Here is a 25,673-nt window from a genome sequence, read left to right as displayed (position 1 = left end):
TCGCACACTCGCACAACACTCGCTCGCGTACAGACCGTTCGGGGCCGGTACCGAAAACCGCGGAAACAGAGGGGACTCACGGTTACGCGTGAGTTTTGTAACTGCTCGAGGAAGCGGAGGGTCGGCCGGCCGGCCGGACCGTCTTCCTATTCTACTGACGCTTATGCTTACGCTAGGAAACCGATCTCTCTCGCCCGTCGTCGACGACGCGAAAACGGAGGCCAGACGCGCCTCGGTTGCCACCGTGTGCCGCTCCTATGACCAGACGTATCGGTTTTACGACGGAAGTCTGGCTAAGCCGGGTTCATTGTTCCCTGGGAAAAATTTGTTAGCTGATTCGAGCCGCGGGACCTCGATCCCTAACGAGCCTGCGTCGTCACTTTTATCGATAGCGCGATTGTCGCGGGTAGAGATTTTTCTTTCCTAGCCCCGATAGTCAACCGCTCTACAGCACGACCCTGTTCTATCGATCGATCGGCTGCAACGTCTTTCGTTTCGGTTTCAAGTTGAGTCATCGTGGCCGCGAGGCTCGTTCGACGTTCGCGCGTCGCATTGATTAACGCTTCGTCGACTGGATGCGCTCTGTCACGTGATTGAATGAATAAATTGGCCTGGTCACGTGCACGAGTATAGTTTTTGGGAAATGATCGGTACTATCTTTGCCACAAGCTTATGATTCAGTAGGAAACTATTGATTTGCACCTTCGAATATCCTAGAAAAAATGAACGATGGTCTGTGACGGTAGAGGCTTCAAATTTATTATTGTTCAGATGATGACAATTTCTCGAGAATTGGAAATTTGGTGTTCAAACACTTCTGGTAAGTTCAAAGAGTTCGCGTCGCTCGATATTTGGTCGAAGGACATTGTTTTCTCGGTCGACTCGCTGCAACTGTGATTCCAGTTACGAGGTCATCTTTCCCCACAGAAACACGCGACCCGAAGATTCCCGACGAACTAGCTTCCGGGACACCTTGCACACCACCGGCGAACATCCGCGACAAATACAATGAGGCTGTAAATCAAGTCGGCGTCCAGCTATTGAACGCTTCGTGCCGTAGGAAGTATCGCGGACACGCGTATGAATCATTACGAGAATGGTATTATCAGGCCGCATGGAAAGAAAGGAAGAACGGGGTGAAATGGCCATCAGAAAAAAAAGACCGTTTCGGTGAGATTCGTTACGGGAACGCCAATGAAAAGATTGATTCCATTGGGCAATGAAGATATACTCTCACACAAGCAAGCACATCGTCGAAGTTAATCGTTGTAACAAGAATGGAGCATGAGAAAGTCGAGTTGTGTTCTGTCCATGAAACTGACACGCCCAGGAACTTAACAATCCCTACCTGTGTCTTAATGAGCCATGGAACACGTAAAAAGCGCTGTTTATTGTCTCGTAATACACGCGATTCACGCTTCCGGGTTACCATTGTACCGTGGGCAGAGTTTATTCTTTCGTGTCGCTTTAGGAAAAAAATTTGAAGGATTTCTGGAAGATTTATACGGACTGTCCGAGGAGCTGTTGCTAGCTTGTTACGCAATTGCATTGTTAGCTTCATTATTCAACATAATTGAGACCCCAATTTGAAAGGAAAAATGCGGAAAAGGTGGCAGTCCTGGCTTCATTAGCAGAACAGTTTCTCACTATAATGACGGCTTCTGTTTATAGAGGCAATTATTATTACATATCTGCCAAGTAATTTGACGAAAATGATATATAAAATAATTTGTTACAGTAGACGTTTGGTCTTAGTAAGGTCGAATGAATCTAGTTAATAATGAAAATACAGTAACAATTTCTTTAAACGACAAGTTTCTGTACAAGCATGTTGAGCTTTAAAAAATTGGAGTGACAGAGGATCTCTGATATAATTTGCAATTCAAGCAAAAAGCAATCACTTAAATTGAATTAGTGCATACCACGCAAGGAAACAAAATAAGAATTCTTTGTTCGGTCGTTCTTTTTTCGGGAGGCTTTCCTGTTCTGTTATTATTTGTCATTAGTTCTGTCTGTGACACAAATCACCGGCTAGTTAGTTGTTCTCCCGCGTTGTCGAATTTGGCCCTCTTTTTAATGGTCATTGTCATTCGGGCCGACGCGTTTGCCTTTTTCTTTCCATTGTGGTTCAAGCGTTTCGCTGTTCGAGTTATTGTGCGCGGATATAACGGGAGTCGATCGTGTGGTCGGACAGAAAATTATGGTAAGATATACGGGATGCGTCTGCAGCGGGTTTTGTGTACTTGAGTAGACGCGGTGGGACCGGAAGCGAGATAAATGGGCCTTGCTGTACATTCACAAACGAACCGTTCAGAGTAAACCGATAGTGGTCGAATCAGCCGTTGGCAATGTCAGTAATGTGTATCGCTTCGTTCAGACGTGGAATATTAATGATCTTTGAAGGCTACCGTCGTCAAAATAAACGTTCGAAATTCCTTATTTTATTGATTCCCATTACATTCGTCAACAATGTCACAATTATACGGTACGTACGAACAATTGTACGAACAATTGTTCCTAAATAAGTTAGTGGAACTACCTGTGGAAATATCATTGAGTTGCACCATTTTGTAGCAAGTTCTGAAGGAAAAAGAGAGGGAGCACGTCGGATCGCAAAGGCGTAATGATCTTGAAGGCTACCGTAGCGAAAATGAACGTTCTAACCTAAGAAAATGTGAGAAAGAAAATTGAATAAAATGTTAACGTTTAAAGTATACGTATTAAGGGTTACACAACTGATAGTTTCTTTTACATAACTGCATCTGATTCCTACAAAAAGGCCAGTTCTTTCGAAAATTACGAGAAATCGAAACAGCAGGTGTTCGACGTGGAAGAATAATTGTTTTATGGATCAACAATCGCCAATTAAATGTTTTTCTAGTTTTAAGAATGGTCCGCTGTGCGAGGGATAATTAACACTGGATTTACGAGACTCGAAACAACATGGCAGGTACGTTCTTAATTACCGACTATTGCCGATTATTATTATTTCCTTAGGCATATATATACATATATTATTTTAAAAGATAAAAATTTGGATAAGTATATTTTTGTTTTTTTATAAACTAACACAAAATTGTCAGTTTCAGTGCTCCGCAAGCCTAGCGTTAACTGTACCAGGTATTCACCGGAAAAAATGCTACGAAAAAAAAATCGACAGCCTTTATCAAAAAGAAAAAGCAATTCGCTCCGAAATAAATATGTATAGCATCGTCCCGAGCTTCATAGTCCGGCGCGTGTGTTTCTCCGCGTTGAAAGGGTTGGAAAGAGGAGAACGAAAGCGAAGGAAGGATGGAAGAAAGAAAGAGAGAAATGCGGCAGGTATGGCGCGCCATGTGCGCCGAGATTGGCACGTTCCTAACCTACCCCATTCGTTAACCTGACCCGTGTCGCGATTCCTCCGCAGGTCGATTCCCATCGAGCGCGGATTAACCTACATACGCGCGGGAATTTCTGCGGGGCCGCCGAGCCGAGTCGCGCCGAGCCGCGCCGCGTCGGCACACGACGCGTAGGTGCTCGTCGATACAAAATTAACCGGCCCTCACCCTTCCGTCAGCAACGTCCCAGTCGATACGCACAACCCTCCCCGCGAAATCTGCACGACCTTTTTACACCCTCCTGCGCGTCTCCCCTTTTCTCTCTTTCTCTCTTGCTCTCGCGGCCTGAATGAATAATAGAACCGCATTATGAACGTTCTCGCAGGCGTGAACTTTCGACGATCGTTCAACGACCGCTTCTTGCGAATGACGTTTTTTCTATCGCAGTTTCGCGCTGCTCGTAATCGTTGAAACGGTGATCACGCGGTCGATGTCCGACTTTTTACGCGCGAGCACATTTCCCCAGCGCAGATTGCTCTGATCGCCATTTGAATCCTAGGAAATTGAAATTGGAACGGCTTTCTTGTCCAACTGTAACGCCACGATTTGCACGAAAACTTCCGAACGGAAATTTGTCAACAAATATTTCGTGATTGGCTAAATGAAACGGTTCCGGAAATAACGAGGTATCGCTAACTAGGCTCCAAGCCAGTCATAACAATTTTTTAAGAATAAATTTTTTTTAATTAATTTTGATTCATGACACATCGCTCCACCTTTCGATCAAATTACACGAGTGTATAATAATAAGATAAGAACATAGTCTTCTGACACAACTTACAAATACCTCGCGAGAGATAAGTCGCCTTACGTTTACTGTTTTATCCTATCTCCGCCTACTTCAAAGATAAATTATTTTATTCTTAGAATAGTACTTTGATCGAATAGCCGAAAGTACTAATATTTAGACGACGAATTTCTATGCAAAATAAAAATTGTATGTACACACTCGTTTCTTCGCTTAATCATTTTAATAAATCGAAAATTGTGTAGCAGTATTTTTAGCCCTCGAACGGCAGCCTGGGGTCTTTCGTGACCCCAGCCAAATTTTTCTACAAATATTCCATTTTGACGGGCTCCGTAATTCTAGTGATTCTAAATGCATAAAACCTATAGTCCACCAATATTCTAACATGAAGTATTCGGTAACTCTGAATAGAAAAATTTTATTCTTAGAATAGTACTTTGATCGAATAGCCGGAAGTACTAATATTTAGACGACGAATTTCTATGCAAAATAAAAATTGTATGTACACACTCGTTTCTTCGCTTAATCATTTTAATAAATCGAAAATTGTGTAGCAGTATTTTTAGCCCTCGAACGGCAGCCTGGGGTCTTTCGTGACCCCAGCCAAATTTTTCTACAAATATTCCATTTTGACGGGCTCCGTAATTCTAGTGATTCTAAATGCATAAAACCTATAGTCCACCAATATTCTAACATGAAGTATTCGGTAACTCTGAATAGAAAAATGTGGTTTTCAAACGAGCAATGACCCTGCGAAGCTCCGCCGACGAGCGTTCTAATTCTTTCGTCCCGCGCAGCGAGCATTCGAGACGAAACGAGTCGTATTGAAATGTAACCAGATGAGCGTCGAGTGCGTCTGCGACATTTTATTCAAGAATCTCGGCCAAGCACATATTTTATCAACCAATTCGGTCAAGTCCACTCGCCATTGTGTGCCGCATCGGATTTCGAGGAAATCGGTCGAATTCATTCGAAATTACGTTTTCTCTCTACAACCGCTCTGCCGTTGCCGTGGTTCGTTCCACATTCTCGAATTCCAATATTCAGTCAGAGTCCGACTCGCTAACTTTCAAGATCACCGAGCATCGATCACGCGATCGACGTCCGGTTCGTCGGATGGTCCAACTCTCCCCTGGAGCGAAATATTGCTACAGGCTCTGTCTATTACTCGGAGGACCACCCAATTTAGAAATATCGCGGAACTATCTACAACTGTTCATTTATAACTACGACAAGAACTCGAGCCTTGACTCGCGAGTCTAACAGAAGGCCGATTGTTTGGGATCGTTCACTGTGGCTAATCACAGAAGCTCGAACCTCTGTTTGAACGTAAATGGCTTGTTCGACACTGTAAGACTAGGCTGAGTGTAGGTGGATATACTGCCTCAAGCTTTTATCAGATCGTTGAAAATTAAAGATTGTACCATTTTTACCATTTTTAAAAATTCACCACAAAATTCAGCCCTCGATCAGATTCCTCCAAGCTTGGAAATATTTATGAAGAATAGTGGTTTTCCTCGGTACCAAAGCCGAAACAGAAGTGACGTGGATTCGAGTAATTAGCCAATTTTAATCAGAAGATAGAGGGTGGAGAAAATGGTGGGAAACGAGCCACTCGAAGGAGTTTGCCCGTGAACCGGCAATCATTCTGCAAATGGAGGGTGGGGGATCGCGGATTCCCTTTCCACGGGAAGGGAAACGCTTCCTTCTTCGAGCACGCGAAAACGAGTCGTGGAAAGAGACAGTGAAGAAGTGAAACTCGATCCAGCAGCGCGAGCCGGCTGCCTAGAGCTCGTTTCTATCCGCTTCCTTTCCTTTCTATCGCGCGAGCCGAGGCTCCTTTCTGCTCTTTTCTAAGGGGCCCCCGCGACGGTACATTAGAATCGCGAACGCTCTTTTCCACTTTTTCGCCGGCGTTAGGTAACGATGTCGTTACGCGACCGAATTAGATTCTCGGATCATCAACCCTTGGCGCCCTGACTGCCTCCGAGACGGCTTTGACTGATCCGAGTGACGAAATTGATTATTCGCCAGTTTGGAATCGCTCTGACGGCGCTGCGAACTTTTGTAATACGTACTCGGACGGCGCTCAAGTTATTAGCGCGCTTGAAATAAACATTTTGGACCAGCTCAATGAATTTTTCAATTGGAAACCTAGTTGTTCTAAATTGGTATTGACATTTTGACTGGCCCCAGTGAGGAAATTGATTATTCGCGAGTTTGGAATCGCTGCGAATTTCCATAGTTAGGCTGCGGATTTTTATGCAAAACAAAAATTGTTTACATCGACGACAATGAACGGAAACGGAAATTTCTTTCGTTCTTTAATCATTTTTGTTAGCTGGATCTATTTGAAGCCTTTCTGCTGCTTCAAATTGCATCTACTCATTTTTACCATAAATGCATAAAATCCGCAGTATGTTTATAATACATACAGTGAGTGCTCAAATTGGGGCAATTGAGATAAACGTGTGATTTCACGCGAAATGAATAAATTCTTAAGTGGAAACCTACTTATTCCAAATTGTTAGCATTGGGCTACATGCATTTATGGCAAGAACGACATGGTCACATCGATAACTTTAAAGACAACCGGAGAATTGACTGACGTTCTTACGTTACGCTTGACTTATTCAAATTATTCAAAAAGGAAGTGCATTTTCATTTAACTTCTGTTTTTCACAACTGACTCGGACAATTTTCATTTTGCATACTTATTATCACTTTGACCGAACATGAAAAGTCCGATTCTGAAAAGTAAGTTTTTGCTCGTTCACGTTTACGAGACGTTGCGTTGTAGAGAAGCTTGTGTCGCACGGGTACACTTTTCGATTAGAATAACTTCGATTTTGTAGATAACGTTAGTCGGATTTCTAATCTAGAAGTATTTAATGGCTTACATTTACAGTCTGTCACAAAAGTCTACGTATACGTTCCTTTGGAATCTCTATTATTTTTAATATACCGTTCCGAACTGTACAGTTCTAATCGAGTATGCATTGACACTCTTTTAACTTCGACTCTATAAATCAACGTAAGTTGATTAATTCCAACTAATGCGGATTCAAAGCAGTTTAATTTAATTTCTCACCAGATTCAATTTTTGCAAATCAGTAAACTAGTAGTCGGGCGTGTTCCGACATCGGTTGAAGCTAAACAACTCAAGTTAATCCCGTTTCTCTAACAGTAAACAATCCTCACCGAATCGGTCATCGACCAAAAACCAGCAAAATCGGATCGAGAAGTCTTCTAAGCCGAGCAATTATCTAAACTCGCCGTGGCTGCGGATCGTCACGAAGGTTCCCGGGCCTAAATCGAAACCGGCAGCGAGCACAACCGCCGGCTCGGCAAACACGAAGACATAAATCATGTGCGTAATCGAGTCGGTCCTCGATCACGAAAACAAACGGGTGCGGATTCTTCGATAAACGATGCAGTGATTAAAAACATCAATGGACGGCGCACCGTTCGATCATCCCGCGATCGCTTTCGGGGGGTGGGAGAGGGGGAGAGGGGGGGGGTAGGTAGACCTGGGGGAGGGGGAGTAGACCCTGCGCGCGAAGAGAGTCCCGTGTCCCCGGATCGAGCGGGTTCAACGAACGTGTGCGCATATGTTGTGCGTATATATCGTGAAACTTACATTTTTAGTTCGTCGATGATCGGCCATCAACGTGAGCGTGCCAGCTGTTAGCGTAGCCTATTCCCCCACCGGCTGTTCCGGAAGTGCCACAGGGAGAGCCTGGACGACACCGGGCTGGGCGATGGTCGCCCACTTTCAGCTGCTCGGCGGCTCGCACCTGCGTGCCATTCTCGCGGATGATCTTGCGGACCTGTCTCGTCGGGGGCGACCCCGGGAGGATCGCTAGACAGGAAAATCGTAACCGTCGATCACTTTCACTCCGCGGCGGCGTGGTACGCGTTCCCTTCCGTGTCACGATCACCACGACGACGACGACGACGACGGCGACAACGACAACGACGACGACGGCGGCGACGACGACGACGAAGATGATGATAACGACCACAGAGGTGGACGAGGAGAGAAAGACGAGCAGCGTGACGCGATGTGGAGGGAATCAGCGCGGCTGGATAGGGGACGCACAGGGAAAGAGAGCCGAAGAAAGAACCGTAGGAACCGTGGAAACGAAGAGGAGATGGTGGTCTGTGGGGAAAGGGGGGAATAGACAAAAGGGGGTCGAAGGGGGAAAAAGAAGACGGCGGATGACGACGTCGTCTAGCGGCAGTAGGAACGGTAGCAAATAGGAGAAGGGGGAAACGCGTGGAGTGCCGGTGGATCGTCACAGTTTCACTTTTAAATTCCTCGAGGCGCTCGCTCGCTAGCCGCTCTCCACTTGCTTCGCTCCGCACCGCTGCGCCGACTAGGTCGCGTGCGTGTTGTGTACGAGGGTTACCGTTACCGTTAACGTGACGTAGCGAGCCACGGTAACGTCATAGACCGCTCCTCGGCACTCTGTTCTTTCCTGCCAGTCCTCTGGCAAGCGAACCTCGGGATCCCGAACCAATCTCTCCCGATCCCGTCTGGTTCCTCTATCGGTGGAATCGGTGGCGTCGCGTTGCACTTGCTCCTGTTTCGTTTTCCCTTTCTCTCTCTCTCTCTCTCTCGCTCTCTCTCTCTCTCTCGCTCTTTCTCTCGCTCTCCCCCTCTCGAGAGATCTCTCCCTCGCGGGGCCTCTCTGTTCCCGTCGCTTTTCACCGAGTTCGAGGCCGCGGGATCAACGATACGGCGGTTTCTCTTTCAAGAAAACATAGACGATTCCGCCGCGGCGAATCGACGATAGACATCGCTCGCGTCCCACGCTCACTAACTACCGCCTTCCACCAGGCGAGGCTTCTTCATCGTTTCTTTGGGTTAATGGTTCGACCGGCGTTCACTCTCGAAACTGCACCATAGACAATGGCCGGACCGCACCGGTCCCGGTGAAAACAGCCCGTTTTTCTCAGTTGTTGTTCGCCGGTCGGGCCTCCTCTTCTTCTTCTGGTGCTGCTGATGATGCTGCTGATGATGCCGCCGCTGCTGCTGCCGCTGCACTACAAGACGAACTACCGGGTTCCCGGCGCTTTCGAGCACTTCCCGCCAGCCGCTGCTCGCGGTCATCACAGTTCAACATCGAGCCGAACAGCCGTCGACTATTCTCATGCGTCGCGAACCGAGGACCTCGCGCGTCTCCTGTTCCGGGAGATAGGAGCCCGCTGGAACTCCTCCTGGAATCGCAGCCCCCGCAAAATCCGCTTCCTCGTTACCCGTGCTGCACCGAACCAAATTGGAATATGACGAGACCACCTCTCGGGCTTCGCGGCGATCTACGCGCGACCGTGAGCCGATTCCTGTCTAACCGTCGATCGAAATTGCAAGGGAGAAGTTCCGAGGACGATCCAACCGTCCGCAGCCTCGGTCGAAGGTCCTAGGAACCGTGCAGTTCCAGAAACTTGGACCTGGAGAGTGTTAATTAACCCCCTCTACTCGAATCGCTCAGTTCGCCATGTTGCACCCGATGTCTAAACCCGAAGAACTTTGTTTCAATGTTAAAACAGCCTCGCTCCTCGATTGTACCACTACTCGAGCATCCCAAAAACCCTACAGTGAATCCTTACTCTATAATCCTTACTCGAAGGAGGTTGCTTTTCTTTATGAATCTCCTAGCAAAGGGCGTAAACAACCCCCTGATAAATACTTCTCCTCAAGTGCAATCTTACTTCAAAAATACAGTGTTTTATCCTAACAGTCTCTGAGCTTATAATTTTAAGAATTACTCAAAATTTATTCCGGAAATATGATCCTCCTGTAATACGGGTGTTCTAATTGTTTGTGTGAACCGCAAGAGTCGAAAGTTATGGCTTTCTCGGTTTCTCCCTCCAATTTTGAATTCCGATTCACGCGTGGCTCACGTGCGCGCGTCCCGCCAGTTTCAAGCGTACGTGAAGAGGTTGCCGTGATTATGTGTCCAGCAACGGCGTCACGTGACGAAACAACGAAGCCGAGATATCACCCCTCCTCTAACCCTGGTCGAAGATCGGTCGCGATCGATCGCGATGATCGTTCCAGCCAATTAGCTAACGGATTTCTCGCGAGCGGAACCCCCAGAAGACCTTGCGAAATGAATGGAGAATTATCGACCGACCGGACGTGCATCTCTTTTTCCGACGCGGAGTTTCCTGGCCACGATCTATCGGCCCCCCTCGTTCCGAACAAGAGGAATTATTTTCTTTTTGTCTCTGTTTTTCTACGATCGACTGTGCTCGATTCGAGCGGATATCGAGTCTACTCCGCTTTCCATAACATTGTCGAGCGTCGAGAGGCGTTAGTTGCGATAAGGTTCAATCGATAATTGACTCGTTATTGTTTACAGTCGGTCTTGCGCGGGGACGGTACTCGACGGCCACGAATTATTGCTGGATAACGAGATCGGTTCGGTTAATCGTTGTTAGGTGAACGAGTTACGAGCCGATTTCAAAGGTCGACACGCTTTGCCGCGTGAAATGTGTCCCGCCGCTCTGTCGACGACGGAACGACCAGTATGCTGAAAAAACTGGCGGTCGATTTGAATCTCGTGAGAAGTGAGACGACCGTGTCACTTGGGACGATGAAGTAAATTTGATTCTGAAGAGGGATGCGTCTTTGGGTAGAATTGTATTTCAAGGAGCAATACGTCCCCGTGAAGAAAGTATTGAGTGTATTCTAAAAATGGTACTTGGAGCGGAATTGCTTCAAGATGAAGACGATAATTCAGGCCGCTGTTTAAGCAGCGATTAAAAGTCGAATCGCTAAGTTACCGTTCCTGCGGTGATCGAGAACAGAAGCCGCGGAGAAATCGATTATTGACAGAAAGTTCCTCGTGACTTTCGCTTCGGCGAATTCCACGACGGATTATTTGCTATTCGCCCGGTAATGCTTGATGCTCGAAACGAATGGACAAACTAATTAACAGCGTTATCGTATTGTCAAAATTTACATGCTAGAAAATTCTGTTAATTAAACCGTTCCCAGTGTCGCACTCGGCGTTACTGCCAATGGATTCAATTGATTAGCCGGCTGCAAATTCACTGGACAATATGGAACGTATTGTTGGCCGATATTTCATGAGCTTCGAAAGCCTCGATAACGATACTTTGTTACAATATCTTTAACCGTGAAAAATAGAGAGATAGCTTACGAGATAAAACACGAATCACGATACGAATAATTATGTCCAGTGCAAAAAGTTTTCATCAGCAATTTGCCCGACACTGAAATTCTCTTGAAATGGTACCTATAACGTTACAATAAACGGGTAATTTTCGTGGTCTGGAAAAAATTTGTAAATATCGGAGCAGGTATCCCTTGTCCATTGGTCACGTGGTGTAATGAACGTCAAAAAGAAATTGAAACTAGACGTATATGTACGGCAAGAAAATTCGCAAAAATGGCCCCTACAACGATACGACAAACAAATGGTGTGTCTTTTAAAAAAGAAGTCCTCCCAACAGGGGCCTAAATTGTCAATAAACCAGGCGGCCAAATAACCCTGAATTGAGATAAACAATAGGAGGAAAGGTAACAAATGGTCCCCACAACGACACAGCAAACAAGTAGCCCTGTTTGTCTAGAAACTTCCAAATATTCGAGCAAATGTTTACGTTACGTGATTCAAAGAACCCTGTCCCGAAGAATTGACATTAATCATGACAGGAAACGTAACAAATGGTTCCTAGAACGATGCAAGAATCAAACAAACCGATCCGCTGTAGCCTCTGAAATTATGATTGCTCGACTACAGGTCAGGTGGTTCAACGACCTCTGGATCGATATAAACAATATAAAGAATCAGAAAAACAGTCCCCAATCTGTCTCTCACAAAAAAATCCTCCAAAAAAGCTACTTTTTTAACGACCCCAGAGTTGACACGAGCAGTAGGAAAAATCAGAAAAATGGCCCCAACGACGCAGCGACCAAGCAACGTTGTCTTGAAACTCCCAGAATATTGGAGCGAATGTTTATTTCTAAACTTCATGCAACAAACCCTGGACAGAAGAATCGCCACGAACAGTGGTCGGAAACGTAACAAAATGGTCCCCGCGAATCAAACGATCGAATTCTCTGTAGCCTCTGAAATTTTGATCGCTCGTCTATAGGTCAGGTGGTTCAACGAACCCTGCAGCCGTCTCGAAATCGATATAAACAATGGCAGGGGGGAAGGGGGGAGGGCGGTGGAGCCGATTCGCGGACGATGATCGAGCATCGAGGAGAGAGTCAGGGTTTCCACGGGAGCAGACATGCTGTCTCTATTTTCATTGACACGTTGTTACACCGGCACGAAGGAGGCTCGAGCGTAATGCGGTGCCGCGCGGCCACGACGCGCGTTTTATTTATAACCTGCGTCGGTCCGAAACGGCCTCCGTCGTGACGCGCGTGTCGAATATTACGCACGCGTGCTGCGTCCTCTCTTGGTACACGCGCGCAAGCACGCACGCACGCACGCGGGGCCCACCGTCGAAAAGGTGTTACGGGATCGAAAAAGATCTCGGATTCGTGTGGCGCACACGAGGTCGCGAAGCCGAACAGACACGGGTGCCGGTCCGAGCTTTTTATTTCCCCGGCTATTCTAATCCTGGGCCGGGTTTGCAACGGGAAAGCGAATTGCTCGATCGACGAGCGGCTCTCGATATGATGGTTCCGAAAATAACGCTGGTGCGTCTCGATTTAGAACCGACGCCGTTTGGAAGATTTTCGTATCGATCCGGAGGCGGCGGGAAATTCGAAAGACCCAGGCTCTAGGCCACGTGGACCACGATACTCGAACGTAATTTCGAAACAGTCTCGCGGACACGGAATGGCATAAAGTGTTGAACACGTTTGAGAAACGGGGAAGAGAGCAAGTTCCGCGAAAACCAGTCGCAAATCTGTTCGCCGTTCACGTGTGTCACCAGATAAGATCCTCTTTGTTCCGTATCAGGTCCGATAGATCGATGCCAGTCGGAAGACGATCGCTGTGGTTCCCAGGCGAATCACCGAGCAAACAGAGACAGACCGTTCAAGCTCCGAGATACAACCGGCGACGTCACCTATCAATTTCGAGGCTGCGTTCATCGCGACAGATCCTCTTGGCGCTATTCGTCGATTCCCCGGACCGGAAAGACGGTACGGTTCCGTTCCCTCTCTCTCTCTCTCTTTTTTCTGTCTCTCCCCCTCGGTCCAAAGTGTGCAGACGTACCACACCGACTCGTATGAGCGACTGGGAAAGAGGAAACGGTGGCCGTGGAATTGGCACGGGCGCGCCGAGCTCTATAGATTGACTCTCGTGCTCGGCGCGCTAGACGAGTTTAGCTGGAACGGTCGTATCGATACTTAAATTTCGTGGCTCCGGGCACGCTCGACGAGATGACACCCAAACGGATCTAAGGGAGCTCGGTACCGTCCGGTTCTGGAATTGCACTAACAGGAGATGAGAGGCGAATTCGGGAATACGGGGCCCGCGGGCCACACGCAACCGCGGAAGAGAACGACGTGCCAAGAGAAGAGAGCATGCACACACACACGCGCGCGCGCGCTCGCTCTCGCGCCCGAACGCGAGCGCGTCGAGCGGACAGAGAAAGAAAATACACGGCGGATAATGCGCACGGTGATGCGTGTGTACGAACACGTGCACGCCGACAGGGGAATGACGAAGGATCGTTTCGATAGAAGCGGATGACGGGCCGAGAGAAGCAAGCGTGTGCGTTGCCCGGCCGAACGAGAGCGAGTGACGCGTTTGCGGAACGTGAACGAAAGAGAGAGTGGCCGAGGGTGCCGCGAGGAAGAAAACCACGAAGAAGCACGGGGCCCCGGGTCCCGTCAGTCTTGGCAACGGTGAACGCGAAATCACGCAGGATAATGTACCGGGCAATCAAAGGACACCCTTGATCCGGTGACGAGAGGCTGGATCGCGCGGATCGGTCACGCTGTAACGGCGAGAGGGGTCGAGGGGAGGGGGAGGGGGGCAGCCAAACGAGACGAAACGAAAGCTGTATCGCAGGAATGAAAAGAAACGAAAACTTGAAAAGAAAAAGAATGCGCAGAGAGGTGAAGAAGATCGAAACTGGAGAACGTCGACGAACTCGTATCGCGACGAACGTCATATATGCATCTATTTATATGTAATATGCGTGTGTGCGTGTGCATGCATGATGAATATATCCGGGAGTCTCTCTCGCTCTCCGGCTGATCACTATATGTGACAGATTTCTCTTCCTGTTCCTTTATCTTTCCTTTCGGCCTTATTTTCCTCCCCGCCTCGTTCTATCGTGTTTATCCCCAGCTATTTTTTCCCCTCTTCCTCTCTCTCTCTCTCTATTTCTCTCCCTCTCTTTCTATACACATATATATATCGCTCTCTCTATTTCTCCCTTTATCTTTCTCTTTACTGCGTGTTATCGTATCAGCACAGGTGATTCACTGATCATTCTTCCACTGTTCCTCCCGGTCTGGACCCTCCACCCGCGATCATCTCCGCGCCGACCACACAGGACAGAAGAAGAAGTACTATTTACGTATATACGTGCGTGTTATGTATTATTACATAGAGCCCTGGTTACGGATTAGCAGTGGAAACAGCACACACACTGGGTACCGCGGAGGTGTATCGCGCACTCGCGTAACTCAATTATATATTCCGTAATCCTGGCGTTATGGTGTGTTGGCCCCCGCGCGAGTCGCATCCGTTTATCCACCGTTCCGGTTGTGTACAAGTCCGAAACGGTAACACGCGCCGAAAAAAAAACCGACCGACCGACCGACCGACCGGCCGACGAAACAACAAGCGGCGTGTGTGCACTATTGTGGCCCGGTCGTCGCACTCGCGAGTCTCTTCTTCCTCCTACTCTTTCTGCTCCTTCTTTCCGTTCTTCTTCTTTGCTCCTCCTTCTCCGCCGCCACCACCTTCCTCTTCTTCTTCTTCTTCTTCGTCTGCCTCAGTATCAAGTAATCCTTGCTGGTCGCCGGGCTGTCACAGCGAAACCTCACGAGATGGAAACCAGCATCGAACGAGTTCACGTGCGAGACGACCGAATCGCGTTCAAACTGGCGGACGGTTGAACGAACCGAAAACAACGAACGAACGAACGAACGAACGGAACGTTACGTGGATTCACGTAACAACGACGACGACGAGGACGCGACGATACGTAAAAACATTCTCGACACTGTTCCACACGGACACCGTCACCGTCAAGGATGTACACCGTTAAACACCGTCACCGTAACCGTGTGTCCCTAACCGTGGACGACGCACCACAGCCGTAGGATCGACGTAGGAGGATGCAGAGACAGGCACACTACTCTCCGTAGAAAACCGTTCGGCACGCTCGTCCGCGATAAGCCGACTCTCCGCGCGTGCACGCGTGGAGCCTCGAAGCGCGACAGACGTCTCTCCTCCCTCGTGGAGAAGGGAACGGACGCGCGCGGTCAGAAAAGCCGGGGAAAAAGACACGCGGGGAGCGAGAGAGAAAGAACGAGGGAAAGAGAGAGCCCAGTGCGGCGGACGAAGACGGAAGCAGGGACAGAGGGAGTGAGATGGAAAGACGACGGTGGTCGTGATGTTGGAAAAAGAGAGAGAGAGAGAGAGAGAGAGAGAGAGAGAGAGAGAGAGACCGTCGCGGCGACGGGGATCGGACGGTACAACACTAACGAGGGAGAGAATTTTCCTTATTCGCGTGTAACTTGTGACGAAATGTCGGCCGACACCGAGCGTAGAACCGCGTGAACGTGTGCCACACGGGCTACTCTCTCGCTGAACCGGTGCACGCCGGGGGTTCGCGGTGTGAACTTTACACCAGGTACGGGCACGCCGGTAAAAGAAAACAGAGTCGGAGCGGCGCGGCGTAACGCGGAACACGCGCTCTCTCCGTAGTCGCCGCGATCTCTCGTTGTAACGCAACGTCGTCGTAGGGAAACACGGTGTGCGCGCGGTGTGCTCTCTTTCTCTCTGTTTCTCGCGTTGCGCCCTGCCGGAATCGCGGCGACGAACAGAGGCGAGAGAAGGTACACGGTATAGGGACACGGAACGGAGAGGCAGAGAGAAAGAGAGAAAGATGGACAAAGAAAGACGTAGGAACGGTGTGTACAAGACAGACAGAGAGGGAACGAACGATCCCAGTGAACGATCAAGGGAGCGACCGAGAGGGATTTACGAGATCGACAGAGACCGCGCACGCCGAAAGAGGAGACAGAGGTGTACGGGTCTCTTTCTCGCGCGCACAGCACACACGAGGTTACGAACAAACGCGGAACAGACGAGGAGAGGCCAGGGTAGCGCGCGAGCGACGTAGCTCTCTAGCAGCCGGCAGCCTGCTGCTCGGGTCAATGACCTCTCCTTGCCGTCGTCGAGCTCTCCTCCGCTTGCGTTTATTCCCCACCTAGAGCTCCTTCACCCCACCGCTGCCTCGCACCCGCTCCCCCACCATTCAACGTTCTCCCCCACTCTGACAGCGATCCCCCACCCGGCAAGGTTTGCCCCACTGTCGGCTCGCGAACACTCGAGCCAGCACCGTCGACGTACCAGAGAACGACGGCGACGTCAGTCGGGAGCGTAACGACGTTTCAGACGAAGCGTTTTCGACGGAGGGGTGTTTTAAAAGGGTTAGAGGGGAAACCGTGTGGAGGGAGAAAGGGGATCGCCTGGGAGGGGGGCAACGTTGGTTACCCCTCTCTCGGTAGGTAGTCCGACTGGTGGGGGGAGACTGGAGAGAGCGAGGCAAAGGGGTGGAAAGCGCTCTGCTATTCGCGTTGTTTTCTTTCCTACACGTTCTCCTCTCGCTGTTCTCTGCCCGTCTCTCTCTCTCTCTCTCTCTCCCCACCGTTCCACCCCTTCTTTCGTCCCCTCTTTTTCGCAGTCTCTCTCTCTCTCTCTCTCTCTCTCTCTCTCTCTCTCTCTTCCCACTTCTCCAGCCCGATCTTTTATCGTCTAATCAGGGGGTGGGGACACGCTCACCTCCACTCGCCGACAACGTACACCGGGTTCACTGGTACAGTGTACCCTCTCGAGCGGTGCAACGCTCTCTCTTCCTGATTCCGCTTCTAATCCGAACTCTCCCTCCCCGAACCCGCTTCGAGGAGATCGACGCGTATTGCGGCCGGCCTGCCGGCCGGTCGGTCGCTCGGTCGGATAGGAGCGAGCGAGCGAACACGAAACGAGGAGGAGGGTCAGTGATGACCGATTCCGGTGGTAATGGGATACGATCCAGGGTCAGATTCGGTGCGCGTGGAAATCGGGGGTGGGATCTTGGACTTGCCTACGCGGTGGCCGCGGAATGGGTCATGCTTATCGATGAGACGGCTGGCTGACTTGCCGATAACGTTCCCGGAAAATTGTTAACCTCTCGTAACCCGGTTTTATTTGTTTCCCGCGGAGTATCGCGCGGGCCTCGGCTCATTTCAAACAGTAGTGCCAGCAAAAAGTATTGGCACACCGAATGTCCGAGCTGTATGTACTGAAGCTGTTATAATTTTAGAAAAAATAAGCAATAGTAAACCGGACTCATTCTGAAACATCCAGCTTCCGCTTTCCGTATTTTAAATATTTTATTTTACTATATTTTTGCATAGTATAGCAGGTGGGGAAATGAAGACAGGTCTTTTCTCGGGAATGCTGCACATTGGAACGGCTCTAAAAACATTGGAAAATATTTTTCTGTATGTACTGCCAATTTTAAAAATGCCAATTTTAATGTGAGTTGCACCATGAGGTTTTTACACCGACTCTGTTCCACGTTTCTCGTTTGTGAAACAGTTTGAAAAATTCTGCATAAATTTGTACAGGGTTGTTGTAAACTGTAAGCTTTCAAAAGAATTTTCGAAAGTTTTTAGAGACGTTACCACTTTTGGAGTTTAATTTGACCCAGAAGTAATTTGTAATTTAAACTCTGCTTGTTTGATGCAGCTGTAGGCATGCATACATCGTTTAATTAATTTGGAAACTGATGTAATAAATTAGGGGGGTTGGAATTACTATTTGCTTCCGAGTGAAATTGGAGAAGTAATGTTTGAATTAATGATAATCTAGTCACAACTAATGTAGGGATGTATATTATAGAATTTGTTGTAATTATTGGTTAGAATTATTTTGTGTAATACGTTAGTTCGAATATTAGAATTTAGGGTCATTTTTGAGTAGTGGATGAGGATCGAAGAGAATAAATAGACAATTACGCTTCTTCGACGATACAAGATGAAAGACTTAATTAGAAAATTTTCTTTCCTATGTGAACTTTTTAGCAAAGAGTGCGAATTCCTTTTTGACGTTTTATCTTTTGAGAATCGCGAAACTAATTAAGTAAATATGATCCTTCTGTAACGAGGTAAATGTAATGTTACTTCTGGTAGATTCTGCGCAAAGGAAATCGTTCTGACGATCAGATAGAAGGATATTATGTGATTTAGAAAATCGAGTGTTTACATTATTCCTCCGTTCTACGATTATCGTATGTGGTATCTCTGTAATGAGAAGAAAGTTTCGAATATATAAAAGAGTTATTCGATTCATTACGAATCAACGTATAAATCGAATTATTACAGTTCGTTTCAAACAACTATTTTCAACATTGTTCGTTATAAACAACATAATCTATTATTATAAGACTCACCTGTGAATCTCGAGTCTCCGAAGCTTCTTGAATGTAGCCTAATCCTCAAAATTATAACAACTGACAAATAAGAAATAAAATAATTGACTATGATTTTTTCTAGATAACTAAATATTTTCACTCTCTCCTTTAACTCTAGATTAAGTATATATAATTATAGGTAAACTAAGCTGAGATAGTCTGGAGCAAAGTTAGCAGGAAAGGTTCGTAATGCTAATGCTAATTATACTAATCGGAAGCAAATCCTCTGCATCAAATCAGACTGAAACGTTTCAATTAATTTGCAGCAAGTACGATTGGAAATGATTAATAACGAAGTAGTATCGACGTGAAGAAACTCGAGGGGCATTTTGAACGACCATAAGCTCAGCGGGCAGATCAAAAGATTCCTTGGTCCGATGATTAATTGGCCCAGGCCGTTTCTCGCCTCGACGAACTTGGCGACACTCTGTCGATCGAATAAATAGTGGGGCCGTTGACTTTTTCGCCGACTATATTTTGTCGATCTAATCTACGATCTCTGATCGACACGGCACGATATCGGCCGCATAGGAAACTTACGGCCGGGCTACCAATGTCACGAGCAAAGGTCTATCGAGAGAGTTCGTCGCCGATAACGGGAACTAACGAGAGCTAATCTATCAAGGACGCTCGACAGTGAAAATTTGACCTTGAACAGCCGGGGACCGTTCACTCGAAAGCCGAAGGCAGGGGAATACCCTCGTGTACAGGTACACACTGAACCTGGTCACAGTGAGCGTTACAAATGGCAAAAGAACCATTCAATTTTGCACGTATTCTTTTCATAGATTTCTACTGAAAATTTTGGTTCTATTTTGTTGCTTGAGAACACACTTTGACAGACTAACAATAATTATTATTGTGAAGTGAGTAATGTACAAAGCAGGGCCTTAACACTACAAAATTCAAATATTAATAGACAATGCATTTTCAGAACAGAAAAAAATATTTCAATCCTTTTCATGATTCTAACAATCTATTAATTATTCTTAAATTGCATAAATATTTAGTTTATGACTTGTTCAGTTACTAATTGAAACATAATTTAGATTCTAGAAAAAAATATTTCATTCCTTCTCATGATTCTAACAATCTATTAATTATTCTTAAATTTCATAAATGTTTAGTTTATGACTTGTTCAGTTACTAATTGAAACATAATTTAGATTCTAGAAAAAAATATTTCATTCCTTCTCATGATTCTAACAATCTATTAATTATTCTTAAATTGCATAAATGTTTAGTTTATGACTTGTTCAGTTACTAATTGAAACATAATTTAGATTCTAGATTTATCTAATTATTACAATAATCAATGCACGGGGAGAATTTATAATTGAAAATGAAAGTAATTGGAGACGAAAAATAAATGCGTGTTTACTTGTTTTATATGAAACACTATTCTTTAAAATCGGTATGCATGTTGGTAAGCAAATATTGTAAAGAATAGTGAGAATAATTAAGTCTTTTTTTCAATACAATTTTTATCAAAAATCCAGGCTTCGTCCATTATTTTAAGAAATAAATTCATGGAATATTAACGACTCCTTATTCTCACAATATGTATAATATTTTATCGTCAGTGTCGCATGATCAATTTCGGGTATTCAGGCCTAAAACAAACGTTGTGACTAATTTAAGAGGAAATACAGTATTTGTAGACTGAAGAAGTTTTATCACTACGATTGGATTCTTGTTATTTCGTAGTTATGTTTGCTCAATAATGACGCGAATTGCCAAAAGCGTTCGCAGATTGTATACCGTATCATTAATAGTCCGAAGCATTTACTGAAACCACGATTCTACTCGATCATAAATGAGTCATAGTATAAAATCGAGTCGACGATAACACAATTCTATCTCAATCAAGATTTCCTTAATTCCCTTTATTCGAATAACAATAAATTCTTGATACATCTTCAGGCAATGCCGAAAAGATCGATTAAACTAAATAGAACTATAAATTGAATGATATTAAAAATTTTATAACAGAAATGAAAAATCATTCGAATATTTCTGACGTTAAACGATGTACTGTCCTACGGTAAAAATGTGTCAGATTTCCCCAATAATTTCGTGCTACAGAAAAAGATTAAAATGTACAGAATGCATATAGAGTGCTGAGGACGACTAGCGCCTTGCAAAACTTTTCTATTCAATGCTGATTCCTGTCCACGTGAAAGTCTCCAAGTAGAAAGAAACGAAATATCGGAGACCGGCCGTGCGTGCGAGAAAGTGTTCGGAACTTCTGCCGTGTTAGTTTCGTGTCTGCTCGCTTCTTTTCCTATCGAAATACAGAAACAGATTTATCTTGCGAGCCGAAAATAATGATTGTTCTTTTCTGGAAAGTTTAGTGCACCGAAACTTCCGTCCAACTACTTTATGCCGTTCGCATGGCGTTCATATAACTACATAAAACATTTTCCAAACTAAAGTTTCACTTCGAATAAAAGCAAAAGAACGAACGAAAAAAAAATCTAAATTATTCTGTTACAAATTAATCTGTTACATACAATACTTATTCAAAATATTATTCATTGCAACGATATATGAAATTTTTTAGAGTGTATAATATTGCTCGAGCATTGTTATGTTCATATTTTAAATGATTTTGGAGTAAAGAAAAGGAGTCGAATAAAATTTTATCGTCTTTTATATTAAAGTAAGCGCGAGTGCAATTAAACTGTACATTTTGAAGATTTTACTATTTTCGTGCGCTGTAAATGTACAGAGAGCTGCAACCTAGTTATAATTAATGCGTTGTAGCGACTGCGGTTTAAGGGATGGAGGGGGGAGGGGGGATTTTTCGAGAACAAGGAAAGAGAAATTAATAATAGAAGACCTCCCAGGTTTTGTGGCGTGACGCGCAACTACAGACAGAAAAATGTGACGAACGACGATTATTTCGAGATCCGAGCGGCGTCGCCTGAAGTTTAAGGTCAGAGTCAGATTTCGATGTTCTTATCGCGTTTCTAGATATCGCGTTTTATCGTAGCCAAGGTTTGTGTTAATGTAAGCATGGCGCTTTCAGTCTACCCACGGCTATGTTTGCGCAATGAAAATATTCTTTACGACGCGACAGCCGGCTGTATACTTGTTGAACATTGAAACGATGCTGCGCACATTCGGGACAAATTTGAACATCTACTTTCGATCCAGATTCGATATTTTTTGGCATCTGAATTTGCATTTTGTTCGTTCTGGTTTCGTTCGCCGCGCGCCAATTCGACTGAACCGAGGGAGTACAGATTACAGGCGTGACGGAATAACAAATTATCGCTAGGCGAGTAGGTGTTTGTTCTTTTTTTTTTGTCAATTTAAAAAGTTTGTAAATCAACCTCGAAAGTAGGATAAGAGTGGCACTTCATTATTCTTGTTTGTCGTCGAATTAGTAGGTGCTGTGATATTCCACTCTGTTTGAGCTTCGGTAAATAATTTACACAGTGGATTTCCTAAGTGGAACAATGTAAATGTTTGTAGTATTTATTGGTGTTCGAAAGAACAGTTTAATTGCAAAGTGTGATAGTTTACTGTTGTTAAGTAATTTTTAATGTATTTAGAACGACGGCGATGGTTTTAGTCTGTAATACAATGCACACTTATAGTATTATTACTAGACTGCGGATTTTATGAATTTATGGTAAAAATGGGTACGCGCAATTTAAAGCAGCGGTCATATTGAAAAGATTTCAGGAAAAAATTTTTTATCTGCCTCCTGTGTATTGCAATGAATGCAAACATTTTTTTAGTTCGCATAAAGATCCGCAGTTTAATTATTACTTATAGATTTGAACCTGTAAATGTATTCCACGAGACCAGTTAGATTCCACATTCCATTTTAAGAATAATTTATTCACGTGATCGAAGCGACCAATTTTTGAAAAGTCGAATTGTGCAAAGCTTAACATAAAACTCGATAGAGTTCGGGAAACCTTAAAGCGCAAAGCTTAGCAGAGAACTGAAAAGAGTTCTGGCTGATTGCAGAAACATTCGCAGAGCGTGCAAGCTGCAGCAGTTATGACAGTGATCGTCGTACTTCAAGACTCTCTTTTGAAGAACCAGGTCGTAGTAGAATGGGTGGGAAGCGAGATCAGAAGTTCTTTTCAGAAAACTAAAAGAAGATGCTGGCGGACAAGAGGTTAAATAAGAATGTACGAAAATAGCCGAGGTAAAAGGGCTCGTGTTTAGGCATCGAACTCTCCCGGGGACAAGGACGCGGAACGGTTTGGTCCGATGGCGAGCGAGGAAGATGGCGAATGTCAGTCTCGGGCTGCGATGTGGCCGTAATCAGAAAGCCGTACGGTGGTCGAGTGTTAGCAGCAGTCCTTCATAGGACATTGACTTTGAGATATCGTTGGCTGGCTGCGACGACGCTATCTCGTTTCGGCTTATCGCACTTGTTTCGCTGTACCTTATCTCTCCGCCGCCTCCTTAAGTCACTTTCTCGCCGGCTGCTTCGTGAAATCGTTATTGCACGTTTTGCTACATCGCGGGCAAAAGCGGTCTGAAAATTGTGTAACGGGTTTAATAAGCTGCGGAAACACGAATTACCTTCGGTCTGCTGGAAAGAGCTGTCTTTTTTATTTTTATCTTTTTTTTCATCTTTACAACCGTCCCCACAGGTTCTCGCGACCACGGAAGTTTCGAACGCTAAGGCGTGGGCGTGAAGTCACGTCACGTGGGCCGATTGTTCCGTGGGTTTGCGTTTTGTGATTTGAGAACCATACCGCCATCAAGTGAAATTCAATCTTTGTTCTGCGATAGTGTGACTTGACTTTTTCCTCGCGCTGTGTGCCCAGAGTATTTTTAGAACGAGTTAGATGGGAAGGTCGTGTTTGTTTTTATTACGTTCGATGCTGTGTTGATCATTTTTGCACTTCCACTTTCCTCGGTCTGCGCTGAATTGTTATTCTGACTACCGTTACGAAATGTATGAACGATAATTTGCTTTGTTATGATCATTGTTCCGCGTGTTCTTTGTCCTTTCAGGCTAGAATTAACCCTTAGCACTCGAATGGCGACTCTAAGGCGCCACTAAAAATTGCTGTATCACTATTCAAAATATTTTTTACATTATTACATTTTACTGAACACTTCAGTATTGTACGAGTAAATTGCACCATTTTGATATGCATAACAATAAAAAAAAATGTACAGGAGGGGAATACAGGTCGGAAGAAATGTTTCGTTTTGGAGTTAAAATAGCTTCGAGCGCAAAGGGTTAATATGTTTTGGAAAACTAAAAGAATTACAACGCAAAAATAGTATTATTTATTCCAGCTGGAAATGTTTCGCGTAGACGGCAATTTTCGCCGCGGTGCCAGAAAAGGAGCAAAACAATAATAATCTCGGCGTCGCCTAATGTCCAAGTGTTTCGCAATTCCGACGGCAACGATCGTAAAGAAATATTTCTGCGGGTGCGTAGCCTCGGAATTTTTATCTCTGCCATTGTCGGCGATCGTATCTACGGTTCAACTATTCCCGGCAAGGCAAGATCGTGTGCGTCGTTTTTGTTCGCACAAGCGCGCCCCGTTCTTTTATATCGGTATCAGGATCGGGCCCTCTGTCGCGGGCGTATACCAGTGTCTACCGAGGCAAAAGTTAATTCGATTGATTAACAATCTAGCGTAAAATTATCACGTAATCGTACCGCGACTGGCCGGGTATATCGGAGCCGATCGGAGCCGGGCGCGAAAACGGCGCAGCAACAACGCCTTCTAATTATAAATCGAACTTCAATAGGCTTATCACGGCGAGGCAGGTGGCCCTTGCCGGACTGTTATTAATAAACATGCACGAACGCTCGGACGATCGGTGAACCGCGAAGCTGTTCGCTGCAACGCGAAAGATCGGTTAATAAACCTTGACACCGATCGACTGCCGAGCCGACGCTGTTGCTTCGGCGAACGCGAGGAGATCTGCACACGGCGTGGCTGGAAACATTGTTGCAATCGCGATAGAGATCGCTTATGAACGTGTTTACCCCGTAAGAGCCGCGTTGCTTTCGAATTAAAGCCTTTCACCGCGTAGTCAATTCTCCGTCAAGTTCCTCAGGCTTTCGTTAACGGGGTAGACCTGTTGTTTGACTACAGTGATATTTCTCTATATATGTCGCCGAGGCCTGGACGATAAACGTCGCGGGGTATACCCCGGTATATACTGATTGTCGTTACTGTATCGTATAATTGCAAATACGACGGCCTTAAAACATTTGAGGTTTTCAGTCTTATAGTATATTCTACGAAGTACTTCAGAATATTATTACAGAATTTTCGAAAGGTCCCACTGCGATACTTCGCAGACTAAGTACCACTTAAGGGTTGCAAGAAGACGTAGGTACTAACTAATAAGTACTAACACACTTTAGAAATCGGGCTGCACAGATAAGTGGTTAAATGAACAGCTCGAGTCGCAACAGGACAAAAGGACGATCGAACGGAAACAGAAAATGGTGGAATTTTCAGTGGGGGATCGCAGGAGGGTTAATTAAACCCGCGGCGTGTTCGTGCACGGTCGCTGTCGAAGAAAGCGATGCGGCGTGCGAGCAAGATACATACGGGGGGGGGGGGGGGCTGAATCGTAGGAAAAAGGGAAATGGAGAAAGGGGAGAGTGAGAGTGGAGTGACCGGGCAGGATTAATTCGACGACGTAATCACGTGCTCATAAATCAGTCAGAGCTGTTTAACCGTTTATGATAGCTGCCACCGAAAGCTCCCCTTTTTCTTTGTATCGTTTCTGTCCCACCTCCGCCCTCCCCTTTTTCCTTCACCCTTTCCGTTTTTCTTTCTTCCTTTTTCTTTCATTTTTATTGCTTCTCTTTCCTCTCACCCCCCCACCCACCCCCCGTAGTTAGCTCGGCCTGGTTCGACGGTCGTGCTCTCTTTTTTCTCGACGGCCGCGATTGTACTTTCTCT

This window comes from Halictus rubicundus, chromosome 12 (assembly GCF_050948215.1).
Source record: "Halictus rubicundus isolate RS-2024b chromosome 12, iyHalRubi1_principal, whole genome shotgun sequence".
In the NCBI taxonomy this organism is placed as follows: Eukaryota; Metazoa; Arthropoda; class Insecta; order Hymenoptera; family Halictidae; genus Halictus; species Halictus rubicundus.
The sequence above is the reverse complement of the archived record's forward strand: the minus strand, read 5'-3'. Positions refer to the sequence as shown.